Source organism: Pongo abelii, chromosome 1 (genome assembly GCF_028885655.2).
Source record: "Pongo abelii isolate AG06213 chromosome 1, NHGRI_mPonAbe1-v2.0_pri, whole genome shotgun sequence".
Lineage (NCBI taxonomy): Eukaryota > Metazoa > Chordata > Mammalia > Primates > Hominidae > Pongo > Pongo abelii.
Window position 1 is genome coordinate 14,591,763 of NC_071985.2, and position 21,111 is coordinate 14,612,873.

Consider the following 21,111-nt stretch of genomic DNA (forward strand, 5'->3'; position numbering starts at 1 on the left):
GAATAATCAAAGTAATGAATTGGAGGAAAATTATAATTTCTAGTATACAATAGCATGAGATAGAGAGAGTGTAACTTTTCATTTGCAATTTAATTTTTATTGTATTTTATTTATTTACTTATTTATTTGTAGAGACAGTCTTGTTCTGTTGCCCAGGCTGGGGTGCAAGTGGCACAATGATAGCTCACTGCAGCCTTGACCTCCTGGGCTCAATCAATGCCCCTGCCTCAACCTCCTGAGTAGCCAGGACTGGAGGCTCATACCACCATGCCCAGCTAAGACAGGGTCTTGCTCTGTTGCCCAAAGTGGTCTCAAACTTCTGGCCTCAAACGGTCCTCCTGCCTTGGCCTCTCAGAGTGTTGGGATTACAGGCGTGAGCCACTGCACTTGGTCTGCAATTTAACTTTTAAATAAGGCATTTATTTGAATAATTCTTATCCAGTATTTTAAAAGTATATTTTTATCATTAAATGGTAGTATATACATTTGTCATTAAAAAGTACAAAGTATTAAAAAATATAAAGGGAACAAAAATCACCCACAATTCTACCATGCTGAAAAAGAGGTTATTAAGTGTATCCTTTTGCAATGTTTTCTATACATTTCAATTTCTCTTAAAAATTTGAATTTTATTATATATATAGTATTTTTATACCTTGTTTTTGTGAAAATTATATAGCAAGTGTTTCTCTGTTATTGCCATTCTTGTAAACATAGTTTTTAACAATCTTCATGTTATTCCAAAGTATAGATGGTCACAATTTATTGGGCGAGTCCACCATTATTTAATTTTTTTCATTTTGGTGTATTAACAAAACTATCATGTGCATTCTGTAGTTATATCTTTGTCTGAATCTTTGATTATGTCTCTACCACACTTTCCTAGAAGAGAAATTACAGAAACAAAGGATCAGCACAATTTATGGTTCTCATTAAATATTTTAATTTTTTTTTCCAAAAATGAACTCCCAAGTTACACTCCCACAAGTTGTGGATGGGAGGGCTGGATTTCCTGAACCCTTCCCAGCGTTGCTCGAGTTTCTTGGTTTAACCCTTGCCTCCTCAGCTGGAGAAGAGAAGCCCCAGAGCTCTGTAGGCTCCAGGTAAGGTTGACCCTCCCTGGCGTCCACCCCTCTCTCACAGGGTTGATGCAGGGCAGTGCTCCGTGTGTTTCTCGGTGTGTTTCTTCCACCGAGAAGAAACACATTGCAGGAGCAAGGAGGAATGGCAGAGATCTGAGTGCTTCTGGAAAGGTCCTCATAACTCCCCCTTCCCAGCACCCCAAACCTCTGGCGAACAATCCATCACTGCAGTCTGCCTTATTGACCCACAGAACCACTCCCAACTCACCCTTCACCACAAACTCCCAGGTTATCTCACCTCACCCAGGCACATTCCCACACAAGTCATCCGACCTGGAGGCACCGTCTACTCCTCCCCACTTTTGAAGACTTCCAGTCAGTCATCAGCTAAATCCCCTATATCCTCAACCTCCTACTTGGTTGCTCCTGTCAACTTCTTGCTCTAATTAGAATTTGGCTCTCCCCTGATGACACCATGTTCCCTGCAGCGTTTTAACATCGTAGCTCATTTTTCTCCACATATCTTGAATGACTTGATCTGGAGTGGTGGATGTATGCTTCCTCTTCCCCATCGATGCTTCCAGACCATTCTCCCTCCACCCTCTCTAAATGCCCCTAACTTTGAAACTCCTGTTGCAGAACATGAGCTATCTCTCCTGGCTTCAATCATCTACTTCTTCCTGTGACACCTCTCTTCATTTATTAAGGATTCCAGTGTATGGCTCATGTTCCCTGTCTCTAACACAACTCATGTCATAATTCTTGGTGACATCAATACCCACATAGAGTCTTCACTTGTTCCCTCTCTGGACTCCCAGTTCCATGCCCTCTTCTCCAATGCTGTTGCTCTCCACCCCACCACTGACTCCACCCCACACAGCTACCTACTCGCAGGGTTCCACCCTTGGTGTTATCATTCCCAGTAGTTGCATCTCCTCCATAATCTCAACGTCAAGCCTCCCATTCTCCAGCCACACTACCTCTTCTCTTTTTAACTCACTCCCCAGTACTCCAACCATTCTTTGTCTCCAGTAGGATGATCCCCAACAATCCATTGTTTCTACCCTGCCCCAAACCTTGGAGTCACTCTTGATTCTTCTCTGCTATGCTCTATAAATCTATTTGGCTCTCCTTTGTATATACAGATGAACTGACCACTTCTTAGCACCTCCACGATTGACACCCCATCTTTGTCACCACCTCTCTGCCTGGGTGACTACAGTGGTGGCCCCCTCCCTGCCCTCCAAGTGCCTACGCTTGCCCCTACAGTCTGTTCCCAACACAGCGGCCAGAGAGACCATCTTGCAATGTAAGTTAGATCATGTCTCACCTCTGCTCAAAACCCCTAAGTGGATTCTCATTCAGAGTAAAAGCCAAAGTTGTTTCTGTTCATTTGTTTTTAATTAACGGACTTAATTTCTTAGAGCAGAACACTAAAGTTTTTGCAGTGCGTACAAGGCCCTGTGGGATGATTCCTCCCCATCCATCCACTCCTCCAGCCTCACCTTCTACCTGTCTACACCTTGCTCACTCCCCTGCAGCCTCATCCCATCCTGGATATTCCTTGAAGACATCAAACCTGATCCTGCCTGGGGTCTTTGCTTGTTCCTCTACTTGGAATCTTCAGCCCTCCATCTTTCACTTCCTCAGGTCTCTGCTCAAATGCCATCTTATGAGAGATGCCTTCAAAAACCCTCCATAAAAGGTAGCAACCATCACCGCCAGCCCCACATCCCTATCTCCCAACCGCCAGCCCCACATCCCTGTCTCTCTTACTCTGCTTGCCTGTTTCCTTTCTTTTTTTCTTTCCTTTCTTTCTTTCCTTCTCTCTTTCCTTTTTCTTTTTCCTTCCCTCCCTCCTTCCCTTTCTTTTTCTCTCTTTTGTCTTTCTTTCTCTTTCCTTCCTTTTTTCTTTCTTCCTATCTTTTCTTTTTTTTCTCCTTCCTTCCTTTCCTTTTTCCTTTCTTCTCTTTCTTTCTCCTTCCATCCTTCCTTCCTCTCTCTTTCTTCTCTTTCTTTTCTCTCTCTCTCGCTCTCTTCCTTTTTCCTTCTTGCTTCTTTCCTTAATAGACTGTTTTTAGAACAGTTTTAGGTTTATGGCAAAACTGAGGGGAAAGTATAGAATTCCCATATGCCCCCACAGACTCACAGCCTCCCCCACTGTCAACATCCCACACTCGAGTGGCATATTTGTTACAATCCATGAACTTATGCTCCTGCTTCCAACCCCATAATAATTATCACCACCTGCCACACTAAATATGTATCCAATAATTTGTTTATTGTCTATTATGTTCCTCTCCAGAATGTAAGCTCCCTGAGGGGTGGGAGCATAGCTGATTTCTTTTTCTATGGAATCCCCAGGCATGCCTGATGTAATAGCCACTCAAAAATATATTTGTTGAGTAAGTGAAGGAAAAATGTGATAGGCAAACCAAAAAGTTTGGCATTTTGCTGTTTTAATTTGCATTTCTTTGGTTATTAATCATCTCAAACATCTTTTCATGTGTTTGTTGGCCATTTGTATTTTTTTTGCAAATTGTCCATTTGCTTTTACCCATTTTCCCCAGGAATGTTAGTGTTTTCCTTATTAACCGTTAAGTGCTTAACCTGTTAAAAATATTAATTTTCAGTGTCATATTTGTTAAAAATATTTTGCCAGTTTGTTTTTTGACCTTAATTTTGTTTATGCTCTTTATGTATTTTACTTACAGAAGTTTTAAATGTTTGGCAGCGAAGTATGCCAGTGTTTTAATATATGCTTTATTTCCCATTATGTTTGTATTTAGAATGCCCTTTCTCAACCCAATGGCAGTTAACTTTTCACTGGCATTTTCTTCTAATTCATCCACTCAATAAATATTAAGCACTGTTGGAACCAGGTTTTATTCCACGGGCTGGGAATAAAACAGTGAGCAAACTGTTTTAAAAAAGAGCTTGCTCTCACAGAGCGCATACTCTCATATTTTATTACTCAATGTTTATGTTTAACACTTACCTTTCGCTAGTAGTTTTATAATTATAAAGTATGGCATAAGAACCTAAGTTTATGCTTTTTCCTTTTTTTAAAGTAATCTTTTATTGAAATGTAACATTTATACAGAAAAGTGCCCAAATCATAAGCAGACATCTCATTGGATTTACTGAGCACACCCAGGTATCCACCACCCAAGGGAAGCAACGAAGGTGACCTCACCCAGCATCTACCCTGTGTCCCTATCTTGGACATTGATTCTGCTCCAGAGGTCACAATCTCATGGCGCCAATTGCCATAGATTCGTTTTGCTTGGTCTTAAACTTTATATAAATGGCAACTTGCAAAAAGTGGAAACTTTAGTTACTGGATTCTTTTGCTGGCCTTATGCTTGTAAGATGCATCCACAATGTTAAGATACATTTCTTGCAATAATTTTGTAGAATTTACATCTTTACAATGTTCAACATTCCCATTCAGAATCATGATATAGATCTTCATTTAATCAAATCTGTGTATGTGTTAGAAAATTCAAAGAGTGTATTTTTATAGTATTGTAACTTGGTAATTTATGGCTTTAGTTGCTATTGAGAGTAAATTTTCCAGCATATTTTTAAACTGGTTCTTGCTGATAAAATATCCGGTGATTAAAATATATGTATATAGTTGTCATTTTACATATAAAATATTTTAATCAGCTTGTCTTTGATGACTGGTAAAGTGAGCACATTTCCATGTGTTTATTGACCACATTAATTTTTACCTTTTAATTGCTGCTACTGCTGCTTCTGCTGCTTCTTGTTCTTCCTAGTTATTCTTGTTAATTTTAACAATTCTTTATATTTTAAGGATATCTTTGGAATATGTTGTGGAAGTATTTTCCCAGTTTATCTTTTCTCTTAACTTGTTGATATTTTTTGACGTATATTTAAAATATGTGCAGAGGCAAATCAATCATTTGTTTATTTTGTGGTACCTTCTTTGCATTTATTTTTAGAACACTTTTTATTAAATGACTTATCTTCCCTTCCTTTTTTTGAGGTAATGTCTCTATTGTATACTACATATATTTGTATCTATTTCTGGACTTTATATTTTATCCCATTGATATGGCTAGGTATAGAATTGTACAATTTAAATTATTATAGCTCTATAAAGCATTTTGATTTTTTTCAGCTTAAGTCATTTTTCCTTATTCTGCTTTTCCAAACAATTTTGGTTGTTCTCATTTTTTCTTGCAAATAAAATATATGTATCATTTCACTGAATTCCAAAAAAAAAAAAATCTCTTCAGATTTTGAATTGGAATTGCATTAAATGTGTAAATTTTCTCCAAAAAGTTTACATCTTCCCATTATTTGTCCTCCTATCCAGGAAATTATACATCTTTTTATTTGTTCAAATATTCTTTTCTGCCCCTCATTAAATTTTTAACTTTTCTTTGGGTGAACTTTTCTTGTTAGGTTTATTTGTATGAATTTTATATTGTTTTGTTATTTTAAATTTAAATATTCTTTTAAATGTATTGTTAGTTGGTTATTAGTGGTGTATAGGAAAAGTATTTCTTATATTGCTATAATAATGATAGCTAAACTTTATAGAGTGAAACAAGGAAAGACAGTGTAACACAGGTGGTTAGGAGAAAGAGTTTTGGAGTCAGATTACCTGGATTCAAATGCCAGTTCTATTACTAGGTGTATGATATTGGGCTTTGGTGTCCTCATTTGTACAACGGGGGTGATACAATACTTGCTTCATAGGATGCATATAAAGTGATTAGGTTATACTCAAGTTTCTTTGGACAGACTAATCATATAACTTACAAGTAATAATTTTATCCTTTTTGATGTTTTTACTGTTTTTCTGTGTGTCTTATAATGGGAATTTCTAGGAAAATATTTACCAACATTTGTGGTAATTAACATCGTGAACTGTTTCCTGATTTTAATGAGAACATCTTTATTATTTCATTGTTAACTATGATGGTGGGTATTTGTTAATTAATAGGTCTTATTGGGAATGAATGTTGAATTTTACCAAATGCCTTTTTAGTATTTATTGCGATGATCATTTTTCCTTTCTCAAACCTTTCTGTGTGATACATTGTATTATTAGTTTTCTCACATTGATCCATCTTTGCATTTTAGTAATCAAATATCCTTGGTATGATATAGTCCTCTTCTAATGTATTGCTGGATTTGATTTGCTAAAACGTTTTAAAGCTTTTTCTCCATACTTGTAAGCTATATTGGTGTCAGTTGCCTCCTTTGTCCTAGGTTCATCAGGCTTGTTAACAAGATTACAAGTTTATAAGTTAATTTGGAATTTATAAGTAGATTTGGAAAGATTTACGTATATTGCTGTGTTCTGCAATATATTTGTTTAGAATGGGAATTAACTTTTTGTTGAAGGTTTGAAAAAGCTCACCCATAAACAAACTACACACCCATCTGAGCCGCCTGACTTTATTGAATGCAGCCTTTGACAACTTATTTAATATCTTCTACACTTACTGATTTATCAGGGAATCTACTTATTGAGTTAATTTATGTTTTCCTAGAAAATTCAACTTTACGCTGTCTACAAGAGGCATACTAACTCATAAAAATTAAAAGACTGACCCAGAAAACACAGCAAAAAGAAAAATATCACGAAATGATTGTCAGTCCAATTAAAATTCAAGACTGGAAGAATTCGTGGGTCACAGAAGGTAATATTTTGTTGACAAAGGATATGATCTTCCATCATACATATTAAGCCCTTAATAATGTAGCCAGGTCATATATAAAGGAAAACTTGTTCAAAGTGTAAGGGATTAATTGACAGGAAAAAAAAAGCGATGGGAAACTTTAAAACATTTAACTCATTTCTTAACAGATCAAGTGGCAAAATATAAACGTGGATAAGGAGACTGAATACCTTTCTTATGTCGTCAGCAGGCAGGCTCGGCTGGCCTACTTTAGCCTAAATCCCGGGATCCAGCAAGCATTCATCTCACATAGCTCGGGTTTTACTGAGCTGGTTCCTCTGCCTGCTTCTCTTGACTTGTTGACCCGTGGAGTACACGAGAACTACAACCCCCAGCATGCACTGCGGTCAGTGGCTTCCTCTGGGGCTTCCCATCCAGAATCCTTTATTCCCACCAGTCACCACTCTACCCTCTCCCCGAAGCAATTTCCAGCCATCTATCTGGGAACTGTAATCTTTCCACGTCAGGGAAAAAGATGGTATAGAAGGTTGGATGGGTAGTATTCAGACTCCCTCAGAAAACAAAGCGCACTCATACAGGCCCAGAAACCCCGTTTACTGACCGGGAAGAGGGCCAAGAGGGAATAGGAGACAAAACCAATGTCTTCCTACCTTTTCAGGAGGTCACCTGGCTCAGTGAGTTTCAGCAGATGAGAGAGAGTATGCTCTTCTTTCTCTCTTTTTAAAAATCCAACTCCACCTCCTTTATTTTGAATGGAAATCCCTCCTGATTGTGCTGTGTGCCCAGAGGAAGACAGTGACTGAACCCTACAAGATAAGTTTTCCCTCTAGTGAAGCTAATGAGGGCTTGGAAAGAGCAGTAGAAAGACATGAAGGTTTTAAATGCCTTCCTTCTTGGTTCCATCAAACAGGCTTATCCATGCCCTCCAGAGCAATCAGCCACTGTTGCAGCTGCCACAGCTGCTGCTACTGGTCAGATCTAGCAGCCTGCTAAAGCGGATTATGCCGAGAAACACACACGCACACGCACACATTCACACATACATGCATGCACGCAGGCACACACACACATGCACACACACAACAACTATATTTCCTTCCACGATAGGGAGTTGAAGGTTGAGTTAGAAGGGAGAGAACAAAAAGGGAGAGAACATGTAAGGACAATAATACATGTGGGGTAGTCTCATCTTTACAGCCTTGAAGTTGTCCAAACTGCAGACAAAAGGGGGAACACTTTCAATCCAGTTGGAAACCTTTCTCTGGTGCTCTTGTTTATAGCAAGTAGGTGTGTTATATAAGGGCCTGGCTCAACACCAGCCTCCTTTAGGAGTCGGCTTTCTGGGATCCTTTAATTAAAAGTACCGAGACACAATATGAAGATGAAAGACTCAGCAGATATGTGGACTGCACCCAGCACTGCTGGTGGTCTCCCAAAACTAGTGAAGGCACAGGGTGGGTCCTGTCCCTGCTTGCATAGGGGTCTGGCTCAAACACCTGCTTGGGAATTGGAGGATAGTGTCAGGTAAGTTGGAAATCCTGGAGACTGAGCCCCACCTGCCCTCGAAATGGGTCTGTATGTGGTTGCCTGTGAACATGCCTGGATATCTAGGCACCACCCACCTCCGGAAACTCCCTGGGCTCAGTCCATGCTGTTCACCTGCCAAGGTGAACGTGCCCTTTGCTGTGCCCACTGATGACAGTCTCTGGACAGATGGGCTTTTTCAGGTTCTTCCAGTGCTTCCAGAGCTTCCTGTTTATGTGTTTTTGTTTCTAAGTCCAAGAGTCTCAGAATTCCATACTCAGAGATCCTGCAACTTGTATCATCTGTGACCCTGGAACTCAAGGCCCTACCTGAGAGATCTTCTTAAGAGAACTATTTATCTATTCACTTATCACATGCTTATACCCCAAGCACAAATACCACCCTACCTCCTTTTCACAGGCTGCCTGGTAGTAGAGAGCCCATCACACCTGTATTCACGGACCACCCCACTCCCCACTCTTACAGGTGTTGCTCTTATAAACCATATTTCCCCAGGGCTAGGAGTCTGTGGATACTAATGAGTCACACTAATAGCAACGATCCAGATTTCACAGGCTCTGATCTCTGCAGCGCTCCCAGTACAGGAGGGCACCCCTCTCCAAGACTTTCTGTAGACCCTGAGGGGTGTCTCACAGGTACTCACAAACAGTCCTTCCTTTGTTCTGCTCAGCTGCCTGGTCCCCACCCAGCTGATGGCTACAGTTGGCCCCCACTCCTCAGTGAGAACATCTAGGTCCTCCCTGAATTGGGGTAATAGACCTCTCTTCCACCCTGTGCAACTCCTCCAAAGCAGAACTGCTCCTGGCCCCTTCTCCCAGAGCCCCTCATAAATCAGCACCTACAGTCTTGCCTGCAGATCCTCTGTCCTGGGGACCATGCTGGGCTACAGACCAGTTTCTAACAGACACCACACTGGCCTCCCCATGTTAGTGTCCCCCTCAGCTACCTGCATCTTCATCCACCTTCAGACAAAACCCCATGCAAAATGATGCTGTCCGAAGCCACACATGAGTTTTCCCGTTAAGTTTAGATCCTAGCTCATGTCCAGATTAGGACGCAGGTGACATTCTTACCTTCTGGCTAGTTACAAAATTCTTCAAAAGGGAAAATGCAAAAACAATCAGATCCTAAGTTAAATTGTGGAGTGGAAAGACCCGTATAGCATCTACTTGCCTTGTATTTTGAGGCAGCTCCTTCCTTAGGGCAAGCATTCAGGGACTATCAGTGTGCTATCTCTTTAGTTCTGAAGTATATGCATGTCAACGAATCCACAATATTGGTTTGATATTCCACATAAAAATGATCAGCAAGGAGGTGTCCATTCTGTTCTTCCAGTGATCCATAGAGTGAGATCAGAAATGTATCAGCCAGATGACAGGATACAAGATTCTTTTGGATAATATGTGTAATGAAAATGCAAACAAATTTATGAAAGAGTTCTGTGAGCTACTTCATAGTCTGATTGACTCATGCACTTGACAAGGTGAGGGGGCCCTCTCCAGACAAGGTGGGCCACAAAGAGCTTGGCCTCTGGACTCAAGTCTTGGTCTGCCATCTGCCTTACTATCTGGGTAATCTTGGCCATTCACTTCGCTTCTCTGAATCTCTGTTTTCTCACCTCAAAACTGAAAATTCTTGCTAAATTATTGTAAGAATTCGAGAAGATTTAATAGGCGCTCAGTAAATGTTAGCTTTTGGAGCCATTATTTAGTCTGGAAATAGTCTTTGGAGGGGACTCATATGAACCATATGCTTATCACCACCTCCATGTCTGTCTTTGAAACATACCCCACTGTCTCTCTCTTTCTCTCACACACATGTGTGCACACACACACAGTTAAGGCTATGGGTCCCGACTGCCAGGGTTTGAGTCCTGGTCCTACATCCTTCTCCCTGTGAGACCCTGGCCACCTTACTGAACTTGTGGGTGTCCTTTTCCCTCATCTGTTAAATGGGGACTTTTATGGGTGGTATGAAGATCAAATAAGTGAATATATTTAAACCACTGGAACAGTGTCTAGTATATAAAAGAGTGTACATGGGTCAACTATTATTATTACTATCCATTATTCATGATTCTTCTGGGAATTAAAAACAAACAAACCTCTAACTATCGGTGAGAATCCTGAATTCTCATCTTTCCCGCTGACCTTCGTTCTGTAACCTCGAATGCATCTCTTTCTTCCATTCACACATCTGCTTTCTTTTCCAGAACAGCTGGTACAAGTGGATCTGCTCAGCACCTATAACCTAATAACCTCTCAGGCTCACACAAGGCTCTGGCCGCTAAGCAAACGATCTCCCAAAGGGATTATTCTCAAGCAGCACATAAACTGTCCCTATGCCTCAGGTGGCCCCAGAACTCTTTCGTACTAGAGACTTATCTGTTAATAAAGTTAACAAAGGAAGGTGGCCTTCCAAGAATGTTTGTTTGGGCCACTGCCTGGAAGAATGAACACTTGACCCTGAGAGACTTGGCTGAGCAGCGCTGGGTCAGCTTAAACAAAGAAGACCAGCCATCACCCATGGCAAGAGCAGCTCTGACTCGGACCCACTGTTCCCCCAGCCTGTTAGCAGCCCGTGAACAATCTTTAAGTGACCCCTGGCCCTGTCACATCTCCACTCAACAGGGCTCTTGGGGAGGATGTGTGGACCAAGAACAGTGCCCACCCACACCACCTGTAAGTGTGGCCATGGCAGCCAGCCGGCATGGATGCTAAGTAACAAGTGGTGTTGGAGCACAGATGTGGCAGGAGCGCTTTGGGGCAAAGAAAGAGGTGCTGTGAATGAGGACAGAAAGGAAGGAAAAAAAAGCCTCATGGGTTAGAGCGCCTCTCACCTTTGGCTCTTCTTCAGAAGACTGGTAAAAGAAAGCAGGAAGAGAAATTGGTTTCCCTGACTTCTCTAAAGCAAGCGTTCCTCAGAAAAGAGAATCGATCAGCCTGGTTAAAGTGGATAAACTATCTGATGTCCATCCAGAGAGGTGTCTATTAATGGCTGTAAAATGGAAAGATGAATCAATGGGACCGATTAATATTTATGAAGAGTTGAACTAGGCAGGGTGAAAAAGCCTTGTATATTGGATAAGAAAGGAAAAGCATTGCACACCATAGGATGCGTTTGTTTGGCTAAGGTTTCTGTTTTGATCACTGGATAATTGTATAGAGCAGGGGCGTACAGTAGAGAAAGAAAATCTATATCTAGAAGTTATTGACTTTATGTGCAAAAGCACTGGTTGGTGCCTATTTTTGAGGACCACTCCATCTTAAAAATAACTGGTTTTGTACGGCCTAGTTGTGGTGGAAAAGGAGCTCCAAAGAGTAAGCAAGTTTCCTACAAAAAGAATCCAAGCTGTTGAAACTACAATTAAGAAATGCAAAGAGTTACTAATTTTACTACTTAGAGGAAAGGAAATTTACAAGCAGGAAAGAAACTGTGGATCAGGGCAAGTTGTAACTCTAGAGGTTCAGAGATAGGAGCTCTAATTACACCAGGGCAAGGGAGGACTGTGGGGAAATTTCTGAAAGATGAAATAGGAAAGCTGAGGGTCAAAATGAAATAGAGAAGACATGTTTGCACGGAGCTCAGTTGGGTAATCATGAAAAGGAGGAGCGAGGGAGGAAACTGAAAATCGAAATAAAGAACAGAAGCACAGACCATGAAATATGCCAAATATAGTGTGCAAATACTCAGAAGGCATGGAAGGATAAGTTAGAAGCCAAAACTCAGTTATCACTCTCGTGTGAAGGAACAATAGAACTCTTAGCAAAAACAAATGACTTAGCATGAGACCAATACTGCTTTCCTTAGGTAGCTTGGTCCAGAGGGAAAAGGCTGATATCACTCCCTATCAAGGGTTTTAAGACCGTTTAAGTGAGCTCTACAAGTGGGAGACACAGTGATGATTATTGACCGTTGCTATCTTTCAAGGGGGAGAAGCAAACTGATGTTACACATTAGAATTCGTTAGCACCACCGAACACAGGTTACAAAAATACTGGGAGGAATTCTGTCTCCTGAGCACATTAAGCAATATTTGCAAATGTGTGCAGGTAAGTGTTGACTCTCTCATCATGCTGGACCTGGAAATGGTTCTCAGCAAATCATGGCATGATTTCTTTTTCAAAGTTGGGTACACGAATATTACCGTAACCAGCTAAGAGCAGGGAGACATGGCATGGGAGACTAACAGATAGTGCAGCTTTTAAGAGAAGATGTAGAAATCAATCTAGTAACAAATATTTATTAAGCATTGGAGTGTGCTAGGCACCAAGAGAAAAGAAACCTCCACAGCTGATAAAGCCTTTCAAAATAATGTCCTCAGTTAATTTGCACATTTCCGTGAGGTAGGTGTTGTTAGCCATTTCCACTAATGAGAAAAAAAAATGAGATTCAGAAAGGTTAATTAAATTGGAGATCTCCTGATTTTTAGTTTTATATCCTTCCCGTGTCCTTTCCAGGCTTATATTCTGGTCCTATCACTTCTCAGCTGAGTTACTTCAACAAGTTATTTATCCTCTGTGTTCTCAGCTGTCAAAATGAAAATGCCAATACCTATCTGGTAAGGAGTGAGAGAACATTTATAAAAATGCTCGGTTGGGTACCTGACACATAGGAGGTCCTCAGTAAATTTGTTTTCTCTCCCTTTCTTCCTGAAGTATGGTGGCAGATGGATTCAGCCAGCCAGCCTGGGTAGCGCAAGCCATGACGCCCTGCTGAATCTGTGTTCTAGGGTCGGACAGGCGGAGTCCTTTTGCCTAGAGGGACGGTGCGTGAGGCCTAAGAGGACTTGGGCAGAGTCTTGAAGGAGGAGCAGGATTTGCTGTGGTGGAGAGGTGGTGAGGGGTTGAGCAGATAGGAGAACCAAGGAATCAAGGCAGAGAAAGAGAGGGGATGCATGTGAAGGGCCAGGAGCTGTTAACTAGTTTGCTAAGCAGCAGGCCAGGATTTAGAAGGAGTTGGAGAAGCATGGAGGGCGCTGAGGCTCTTATGAGGGGAACTTTTATGCTAAGGGTTCCAACTTGGCCCTGTGAGTGAAGGTGAGCTAGGGAAGTTTTGTGAACTTGGAGTCTCACCTGTTAAGATTAACCTGGTGCCAGTGTATAGAATGGACCGTCAAGGAAGAGGTGGAAAAACAAGGAAAATTTATATTTTATAGACACACACACACACATAGACACAGAGCCCTTTTTATTATAAAACATATAATTGACTTAATCCCATTTTAAGTGGCTTGGACATTAATTTTACTCTTGTAATTGATTACAGAGGTTTAAAACTGTTGTGTTTTTGCCTTTGTGACATATTATGGCCATATCTAAAATTTATCTGATGTTAAATCAGGAACAAAACTCTTCAATTCTATTGTTGTTCCTAAGGTAAAATATAATCTACTTTGAGTCAATTCACTGTGTCATAAACTTTCCAGGAATGGGAAACTTGATAAAAAGCAGAGACTCACTGCATATGACAATAATTAAATCTATATTCAACAAGTATAAAAGAATGGTTGTAGGGGTGAGCAATTTGGAAGAAAAAAAGCCACTTGACTTAAATATGACAGAAAATCATACTGAAGTCTGACACCCCATGACCTTTTTTGAGATTTGAGGTTATGCCATGTATTTGAGAATAAACAAAATCCAGTTAAGTGTCTATATTCTTAAATTAATTGTATTTTCAGAAAGCATTAGATACAGTCTATGTTTTAGACCTTGGAATCCATTTTTCTCATGAACACAATATCGTAAATAGATGAGAATTGAGTTCCCAGTCTATAAAACCCTTATTAAATCATCATGTAGCTGAAATATTCTATATTGGCAATCAATAGAGTTGAGGAATCTTTTCATAGTCACAGTAATAAAAAAACAAAAAATATTGAAGAAGTAATTTTTCAAAAAATAGAGGTATAGCACGTTTAATTATGGATTAAAAGGTTGATAAATAATTTTGTGGTGATTCTGAAGAGACTATCTGGGCACTTTCAAAAGCTTTAGAGTTCATAAACTGTTCTTATTATGTCTAATTTAATATTCAAAATTTATGACTCTTCATTCATTCATCAAACATAACTTAGATATCTACAATAGGTATTGTGCTAGTCGCTGGAGATTTCAATGTAATGAAACAGTTCCTAACTTAAAGAGAAGCAGCACTTGAAATTTTACTAATGCATTCAGTCATTTACTTAACAGATACTGAATGTTTGCTACTGTGACTCTATTATTCCTATGCGTATCAATTCCCATGAAGCATGTGTAGCTCGCTGATGGAATACAGAGAAATATTCCTGAGATAATACCAAAAATAGCCCGTTTGTGCTACTAAAACAAAATGGCTGAGACCGAGTAGCTAGCTTATAAAGAACAGAGAGCTATTTTCTCACAGTTCTGGAGGCTGGGAAGTCCAAGATAAAAGCAACAACGGGTTTGGTTGTCCGGCAAAGGCTTCTCTCTGTTTCCAAGATGGTGCCTTGTTGCTGTGTCCTCCAGAGGGAAGGAATGCTGTGTCTTCACATGGCAGAAGGCTGAAGGGCAAGTGAGCTAACACTGTGTGAAGCTTATTTTATAAGGGCCTTAATCTCATTCAAGAGGGAGGAGCCTGCATGTCCTAATCACCTCTTAGAGCCCTCATCTCTCAATACTGTCACATTGGCAACACCTGAATTTTGGAAGGGATACATTTAAACCATAGGAATACCTGTATATTACCCCAAGATCAATACTGGGTGACAAGTTTGCAGTCATTCAGACATGAGCAAAGCAAAAAATGTGAGTCGCCTAACCTGTGGGTTGCTAGCTGAGGTCAAAGTGACATGCTCTCTTCTTGTTTCAGCTCTCATACTATAAACAAGTGACCTTTTTGTGGTCTATTTAGTGCCATCTTATTTTACATTTTTCTTGGCTCTTTGTTGGTGATTTTGTTGCTTAAAATGCCCACTTTTCCTGCCCCCACTGCAGACTAGTGCTGAAGTGCTGTCTAGTGTTCATAAGCACGGGAAGTCCAGAAAGTGCCTTATGTAGAAAATATGTATGTTAGATAAGTTTTGTTCAGGCATGAGTTATTGTGCTGTTAGCCATGAATTCAATGTTAATGAGTCAACAATACATATTAAACAATGTGTCTTTACACAGAAATACACATAAAACAAAGTTATGTATTGATGGGTGATCAGAGGCTCATAGGAACCTAACCCTGTGTTTCCCCTAGGAGCAATGCTTCAGTATTCCAGAATTCAGGGTTTGAAGCAACTTTATAGAACACAGCTATTGTGAATAATGAAAACCAGCTTTGTTTTTTACGTTTTTCCCTAGCTGCTATGTGGAAAATGAACTGCAGTGGTGCAAAGGAGGTGGCAGAGAGGTCAATTAGAATGCTTTTGCAGGAGCCCAGCCCAGGAGCTTGCACTCAAGGGGTAGTTATGGTGATGGAAAGAAGAGAAGAGGGAGTAGAATGGTTTTTAGTTGGAAAGGACAGAGTTCCTGTCTGCCTAACCAGAGCAGGCTCTCAGTCATTCTTGCATTGCTGTATTTAAAATTCCTGAATAGCTTTTCACTATCTGACATAGTCCTTATTTATTTATTTATTTTTATTTCTGTTTTCCTCTGCTGGGATGGAAGCCACATGAGAGCACGTGCCTTATCTGTTTTCTTCATTCCCATACCTCCAGTGCCTAAAGCCTAAGCTGGCCTAGAGAAGCACTCAATAAACATCTACTAAATGCATGGGCTTGCCAAAGGGATGGAGCAGAGGTTGAGGAAGGAGAGTAATTAACAGTACTAGGAATGTGAGGAATAGGAGATAGAGTGTAAATTAAGATCCTTTTGGTTAACTTCTGGAATATTCCAATCTCACAGAGAATTTTCCTATAAGAAAGTACAGGCTAGAGGGGTTCATATATGGAGAATTTAAATCTCCCCATGAGAACTCAAGAATGCTTTTAAATTTCTGCATAGAAATGGCCATTGATTCATTCATGTCTCATGTTAAGACCTTGCCATACAAGAAGAAATTACATGGATGGTATCTTAGTTGGCTTGGGCTGCCATAACAAAATGCCACAAATTGGGTGGAATAAACAGCAGAAATTTATTTTCTCACAGTTCTTGAAGCTGGAAGTCCAAGATCAAGGTGTCAGCAGGTTTGGTTTCTCCCAAGGCCTCTCTTCTTGGCTTGCGGATGGCATCTTCTCACTGTGTGCTCACATGGCCATTGTGTGCATGGAAAGAGAGTGAGCTCTGGTGTCTCTTCCTCTTCTTAGGAGGGTACCAGTCACATTTGGACTAGAGCCAATCCATATGACCTTACTTAACCGTCATGACTGCTTTATGTGCCCTATTTCTATATACAGTCACATTCTGAGATGTACTGGGGTCAGGACTTTAACAAGTAAATCTGAGGGGGACACAGTTCAGTCCATAACAGACAGCCTTAAGAAGAGCCAGGGCTGTTGCTAGGTTGTTTACCCAGATGGAGATGCAACAGTGAAGCAAGAGCCATTTGCAAATGGTACTCCCAGACCAGCCTCGGCCAAGCCCAAGGGCAGGTTTGAGGCCATCCAGGAGCCAGAGTCCCAACACCAGGCTCCTACAAAGTGTAAATAAGCATCCTCTGAATGATGGTTGCTTACTTGGAGATATTTTTAAGTGTCCCCAGTCTTTGAAAAGGGAACTAAATGTTCCCCCTGCCTCAGCTCCCTGCTGCCTAAGAAGCATGTGATGGAAAAACCAGGCTGGGCTAGGGACAGAGTGGGAGCGAGCAAGCTCTCAGGTCCTCACGTTGATTTATGTTGTGGTTAGTGGTCGTAGTGATTGGGCTTCTCAGTGGTGATTGGTATGATCTGGAGGTTGGCGTTGTTAAGGAGAGGTTTCGGTGATGAGTACAGAAAATAGAAAATTACTGTAAATAAGGTGGTATTTAGCTGTTTTTAATTTTATACAGCTCATTATACCATGGTCAAATGAAAACCTTGACATTTGGGGCAGGAAGCATGTGGCTAGTGGGGGTGAGTGGACTCCAGTCCTGGCTGCTGCAGAGTGAAAGTCTTTCAAGATCCTCACAGAAGCAAGCTGCACAAAAGGGAGCTTTAGAAATCAACACTGGTGATTTCGTCTTCCAGATAGAGTTCTTTATAGATTCCTTACTCTGCTAGTCAGTACAGAGACAGGAATGGGGGCACTGGGGGATGAGGGGGTGGACTGCCCCAACACACCGGGCACAGGCAACGATATTCTCATTAGATCAAGCCAGTGGAACACATTGTCCTCACTCTGAGGCCCTTGGTCATGGAGGTCAGATGAACACAAAGCCTCAACATCGCTAAGGCCAGGCTATACTGTTAAGGCAAAGGCCTAGCTGTTCTCCAAACAGCTTAGGAAAAGGCAAAACGTTTTCCTGGGTTACTCCTTGCCTGGCTGGATAAAGCAGTCACCCAAAGACTGAACTGCAAGAAATTGTGAGTCTTTGGTACATCATCTACATTCAGGTCAAAAGAACTTTGAACATAATGTTTGTCTCTGCAATAAAATCCCACTGTGATTCTGTCTTCTCTTTGAAAACTACGAAGTTGAAAGAATATAATATAGCGAAATCATAGTATGGCACAGTGGTTAAAAGAATGGACTTTGGAGGCGGGTGATCTGAGTTCAAATCCAGCCTCTGACACTGACTGGTTGTGTGACTGTAGACAAGCGAGGTATCCTTTCTGTGCATAATGATGGTATCTTCCTCCTGGAAGTGTTGTGAGAAATACACGTACAAGGGCTGGGGACAGTGGCAGGCATATGGGACAAAGGAAACTTGTTATCATGTGTACTGAACAAAGGCTCCTTTGGAAATTTCACTGGGTTAAAGGAGAGAGAAAGAGAGCCAAGGAGAGAGAGAAACAGGGAGAGAGAGACACAGAGATAAAGAAAGAGAAAGTATGTGTGTGTGAGAGAGAGACAGACATAGAGAGAGACGCAGGGTTGCAGGGGAGAGAGAGATAGATAGGCTGTGTGTACCTATTAGGTAGGAAGCAAAGGAAGAACAAACTGGTTCTTATGAAGCCTCACTGGAAACACTCTATAACAGTGGTCCTCACCTTTTTGGCACCAGGGACTGGTTTCGTGGAAAACAATTTTTCCACGGTTGAGGGGTGGAATGGTTTCGGGATGATTCAAGTGCATTACATTTATTGTGCACTTTATTTCTATTATTATTACATTGTAATATATAAGGAAATAATTATACAACTCACCATAGTATAGAATCAGTGGGAATCCTCACTCAGCTTGTTTTCCTGCAACTAGGTGGTCCCATCTGGGGGTGATGGGAGACAGTGACAGATCGTCAGGCATTAGATTCTCATAAGGAGCAACCTAGATCCCTTGCATGTGCAGTTCACAATAGGGTTCAAGCTCCTATGAGAATCTAATGCTGCAGCAGTTCTGACAGGAGGCAGAGCTCAGGCAGTAATGGGAATGATGGGGAGCAGCTGTAAACACAGACGAAGCTTCGCTTGCTTGCCTGCCGTTCACCTCCTGCTATGTGTCTTTGCTCCTAACAGGCCATGCACCTATAGGTATTTTAGAGCAGGGTTGGGAACTCCTGCTCTTTAATATTGTTTTATTTTATTTTATTTTTTTGAGACAGACTCTTGCTATGTCACCAGGCTGGAGTGCAGTGGCACAATCTCGGCTCACTGCAACCTCCACCTCCCAGGTTCAAGCGATTCTCCTGCCTCAGCCTCCCAAGTAGCTGTGATTACAGGCACCCACCACCATGCCCGGCTAATTTTTGTATTTTTAGTAGAAACAGGGTTTCACCATGTTGGCCAAGATGGTCTCAATCTTCTGACCTCGTGATCCGCCCTCCTCGGCCTCCCAAAGTGCTGGGATTACAGGCATGAGCCACTGTGCCCGGCCCTGCTCTTTAAGATTAAAACTCCTCCCAAATGTGGGCCAGTGGCTTAGTTGATACACCATACATTTTTTCCCCCTCTAAATGGAATGTGTTATAGTCCCCTCTTTCTGAGCCTCTATGGCCTTGAAAAATCCAGGAAACACCTTTATCTGCCTGGGCCCAGTCTCACCTTCCTCTCCTCTTCATCTTAACAAGTGTCCCTGCCTTGGAGTCATCAGCTGCCAGTCCCTCGCCCCTTGGAGTGAGGCCTCCATCACCAGAAATCCTTCCTCTGCCCAGCAGGTGACTTGAAACCTCTGAGAGTTTAGGCCTTAGAAATATTCTCTGGTGTATGTCTTAAAAAGAAACTTGCTGATTTGAAAGAAGATGTCTATTCATGACCCTGGAGATGAAGGGAGGCCGTAAGAAGAGAACTAGGAAGTATAAGAAAGAAGGAAAGAGGCCGGGCACAGTGGCTCATACCTGTAGCACTTTGGGAGGCTGAGGTGGGCGGATCACCTGATGTCAGGAGTTCAAGACCGGCCTGGCCAACATGGTGAAACCCCGTCTCTACTAAAAATACAAAAATTAGCCAGGCGTGGTGGTGGGCGCCTCTAATCCCAGCTACGCAGGAGGCTGAGGCAGGAGAATCGCTTGAACCTGGGAAGCAGAGGTTGCAGTGAGCCGAGATTACGCCACTGCTCTTCAGCCTGGGCAACAAGAGCGAAACTCCATCTCCAAAAAAGAAAAAAGAAGGAAGGAAAGAAAGAAGGTCAGGGGCGAGTGAGCGAGTGAGGTGAGTGAGCGAGTGAGGTGAGTGAGCGAGTGAGGTGAGTGAGGTGAGTGAGCGAGTGAGGTGAGTGAGGTGAGTGAGTGAGTGAGGTGAGTGAGGTGAGTGAGTGAGGTGAGTGAGTGAGTGAGGTGAGTGAGGTGAGTGAGTGAGGTGAGTGAGTGAGTGAGGTGAGTGAGTGAGTGTGAGTGAGTGAAGTGAATGAGGTGAGTAGGTGAGTGAGTGAGGTGAGTGAGGTGAGTGAGGTGAGTGAGGTGAATGAGTGAGGTGAGTGAGGTGAGTGAGTGAGGGGGGTATGTGAGGGAAGGAAGGGAACGGAGCAACATTTTCAAAGTTTACTGTGATGCAAGAAACAGAAAGTGGCAAAGTGAGCATCTTCACGTAAATCTACATGAAAACATGAACATCTGTCATAGCCAGGATAGATTTAACATGCAGAGAGATATACACACTAGGATGTTAAAGGCAGCAGGATCCACAGTGTGATTAGAACCATGTTAAAACCAAACACAAATCGATGTAGGAAAAATGATCTGAAGGAAGTATTTCCAAAGTGTTAGCAGTGGTGATCTTCGGGAGGTTTTGAGGAATTTTCTTCTTCTTTTGATGTAACAGAAAGAAGGAGCAGACTTAGTTAAAAGAGAAACCTCACTGCAGTAAGATCCCCGCTTTCACAGGCCACTCTCAGCAAGGCAGCTGAACCATTCCAAGAGCCTATTTGTCTTGTTCCTTCTCCATTCCAGCTTTTCTCACTTTGTACCAGGTTCCTTCATTCCTGATGGGTGTGTTTACCTTCTAGTACCTTCCTGCCCCGTCCATCCTGTCCACTCGTCAGAGCGCTGCTGGACTCATCCACCTCAATTAACGACCACTTCCCACTCTCTCCCACCCTCACCTGGTTCATCAACCTCCTGAATCGCTCCGGCATCCTCCCTGCCACTCCCCAGGCTGGAGTCCAAGTCTGGTCCACATCTCTTCCCCGCCTCTCGCCCTCAGAAGGTACAAACCCTCCCATTGTGTACACTGACTTTCACACTTGACTCCCTCCTCTTCCCTCCCTGTGTTCCACACAACCAGGTGTCCTGCCCTTCTCCTAAGCTGCAACAACAACTTGCTCTGAATATTT

The 21,111-nt window shown here is 41.9% G+C and overlaps 1 long non-coding RNA gene across 1 annotated transcript; it reads right to left on the minus strand.

The window, feature by feature from the left end:
* Nucleotides 1-393: 393 nt before the first annotated feature.
* LOC134760763 (uncharacterized) lies at nt 394-7,097 on the minus strand. Its single transcript, XR_010138713.1, has 3 exons — nt 6,976-7,097; nt 2,662-2,776; nt 394-882 (listed from the first exon to the last, which is right to left on the minus strand). It is a non-coding gene; the product is annotated as an uncharacterized LOC134760763 (long non-coding RNA).
* Between the last annotated feature and the right edge of the window lie 14,014 nt (nt 7,098-21,111).